Raw genomic sequence first — 3,582 nt, 5'->3', positions numbered from 1 at the left:
GATCCCACTCCTAGGAATATAACCCAAGAAACCTGAAACACTCATCAGAAAGAATATATGCACCCTTATGTTCATAGCAGGTCAATTTACAATAACTAAAATTTGGATACAGCTCAAGTGCCCATTGACAGATGAGTGAATAAAAAAACTGTGGTACATTTCTACTACACTGCTGTAAAAAAGAAAGAACTCTTAACCACTTGCAACAGCATGGATGGACCTAGAGAGCATTATGCTAAGTGAAATAAGCCAGTCAGAGAAAGATAAGTATCACATGATCTCACTCATTTGTGGAATAAAATGATCATAAACTGGTGAACAAAAATAGGTCCAGAGACATAGAAGGACGAACAGACTGTCAAACCTCCGAGGGAAAGCAGGGAAGGTTGGGGGGAGGGTAAGAGATCAACCAAAACACTATATGCATGCATATAGGCATAATCAAATGGACACAGACAATAGGGGGGTGAGGCCTGTGTTGGGAGGTGGGAGCCGGCTGGGAGAGGTCAATAGGGGTGGGGGGGAAGGAGACATATGTAATACTTTCAACCATAAAGAAAAATTTTTTAAAATGCAGGGGAATTGCCCTAGCTGGCTTGGCTCAGTGGGTAGAGTGGCAGCCTGCGGACTGAAGCGTCCCGGGTTCGATTCTGGCCAAGGGCACGTTTGGGTTGCGGGCTTGATCCCCGGGGGTGGAGGTGTGTGTGCAGGAGGCAGCCGATCAATGATTCTCTCATCATTGATGTTTCTAAAGGGTGTCCCAAAATTCATGCAAGAAGTAATTTTGATAGAAAACACAGGTTTACAATTAAAAATTGTAAATTTTTTAATGATTCATAAAGTATACAGTATAGGGTTATGTATGGAATAGCATATCGGGTAAACTGCCTCCATGGCTTTGCTGGCACATACGCACTCTTTTGTTATTGTAAATTTTCGAAGAAGAATGCTGCATTTTCGAAGAAGAATGGTCCGATGATGCCTCCAGCCCAAAATCTGCAGCAAACAGTGACACGTTGTGGATACATTTGTTTCGCAACAATCACACATCGATTTTCTGAAGCCCAAATGTGACAATTTTGTCGATGAACCAAACCATCAAGATGAAATGCGGACTCAAGGGTCCCAGGTTCGATTCCGGCCAAGGGCATGTACCTTGGTTGCAGACACATACCCAGTGGGGAGTGTGCAGGAGACAGCTGATCAATGTTTCTCTCTCATCGATGTTTCTAACTCTCTATCCCTCTCCCTTCCTCTCTGTAAAAAAATCAATAAAATATATTTTAAAAAATGCGGGGGAATAAAAACACATCTAATATCTAACTTTTCTACTTAAACTCCCCACCTCTTTCCCCCCCCCTTTTTTTTTTTTTTTTTTTTTTGAGGAGAAACATAAATTGGCTGCCTCCCACACGCACTCCAACTGGGGATCAAGCCCGAAACCTAGGCATGTGCTCTGACAGGAATTGTACCAGTGACCTTTGGTGTATAGGAGTATGCTTAACCAATTGAGCCACACTGGCCAGGGCTACTTAAAACCCTTTTAGTCCCCTTCTCCTTTCTGCATAAAATTAGAAGTAGTTAATCTGGCATACCAGATATTCTGTTACTTGTTTTAAAATGTAGGGAGCACCAAATTCACGAATCACTTTGGTAGGTTTTTCATTAAATAGGCATTGTCTTCACCATGTGTAGTCAGAAAGACAAGTGAAAAATAAACTTGGGAGGTTTGCTACAGGATAGGAAGTACTAGGCAGTTGTCTAAATGCTGCTGGGAATGATTCAGAAGGAGACGAGTAATGTAGAAGACATACTGACAAAAAGAAATAAAGGTGTTTGTTGAGAAATAAGAGGGGATAATGGGATCCCCTCATAATGATGTGGGGTGACTGAGTTTGGGTAAGAGGGATTCTTCAGTTGTAATTGGATAAAAGATTGGGTGCTGAAGCAGCTAGATTTGTGATGGGAAGATGACCTTCATCTTCTGATGGTTTCTCAATGAAATATGAGGCAAAGTCTTCAGTTGAATGGAGAAGGGGGAAAATATATTACATGGTCATCTCAGCAGCAATGTGAAGTCATACTTGTTGCTTATTTCTCAACTCCTAAAGCTCCTAGTAATTGTTTAAAATTTCCGATATTTTCATTACTCTTTTCTGGAAAGGTCATAGTTGCTCTTCCAGATCATCTGGGCCACTACTTTTTATGCACGACACCTGGCACCTACCTCACTTCCATTATTATAATGCACTGATATCTGTGTTTGCTTCCCCGAGTAGACTAGTAATCTTCTTGAAAAGCTTGGTCTGTCCCTAGTGTGGGGCCCATGCAGGATATGTAAGGATTTTCAATAGATGTTTAACATAAACTTTAAAGTCTTTTTTTCTGTGGAATTTGAAATTAGGACAATTAGCAGGTTATGAAAGTGCCAAGGATTAAGTAAACATTGAAATAAAGCAGCTCAGATATCTGTGTCCTTTTAAAAATGGCACTGCATTATGGACACACCACCACAATGGCATTCATTTAGTCCTTTCGTTTTATTCAAATGCCAAAACATAAGTTTCAAGATACAAACCGTAGTTATACTCAGTTGAGTTTGATTTAAAAACATTGATTATGTTTTGTTAACAATTTCCAAACCAAATGTGAGTTGTGACTAAAACATCTCCAAGTCCATTTCTGGAGGATTACTCTTAATATATTTAGCTACTTCAATTTTCACTCTACAAAAAGGAAAATAATGATGTCATAAGAGAAAGATAATGAACAGTTATAATATGAAAGACTTCCTGAGAAAAATGTAACCATTCCTATGGAGACTAACAAGGATACTTGTTTCTGTTCCACACTATAGCAGTCAGACTTAAACACTCTGCAAAAGTGCATTTCTGGTTCTACCTCAGCCATCGATATCTCACATCCCTTATTACATTATAGAAAGCCCAACTCTTCATTAACAGGATTTAGAATTTGCTAATAGCTTAAGGTTCTCTTCCTGAGAAAAAGGGGATAAAAGGAAAAGGAAAAAGTCTATAAACCAAAAAATAAGAATAAACATTTCAATGTGGAATGATTTAAACAATCTCAAATAAGTTTGAACTAAATAGTAGAAAAAATTACATCAATATTATAGAAGGGAAGAAAAAGCTTAAAAGATACCCAAATATTTTAATATTTATGCAAACAAGTAATTTTCATTTTTAAGTCCCCCAAATTTCCCCCACTGTTTAATTTTATGCAGGTTGGGGCAAAAATAGGTTTACAGTTGTGAGTATGTGGAAGTTTACTCTTGTATTATTTATTAACTAGAGGCCCAATGCACAAAATTTGTGCAAGAGGCTCTGCCCTTGCAGCCCCTGCTTCATCCGAAGATCGTCCAGAAGGACGCCCTGTCTAATTAGCATATTATGCTTTTATTATTATAGATTATTGTAATTATTTTCCATATGAACTGTAAATCCTTTGCCCCACCCTCTAACAAGGATTAATAACTTATATTGTAGTGTGACCACATTAACTTATGCTGATAGCAAAGCAATTTTCTTTAATGTTCTATGAAGCCAAAAAATTAGACAAATA

The sequence above is a fragment of the Myotis davidii genome, unplaced genomic scaffold (genome assembly GCF_000327345.1).
Source record: "Myotis davidii unplaced genomic scaffold, ASM32734v1 scaffold461, whole genome shotgun sequence".
Taxonomy (NCBI): Eukaryota; Metazoa; Chordata; class Mammalia; order Chiroptera; family Vespertilionidae; genus Myotis; species Myotis davidii.
The sequence above is the reverse complement of the archived record's forward strand: the minus strand, read 5'-3'. Positions refer to the sequence as shown.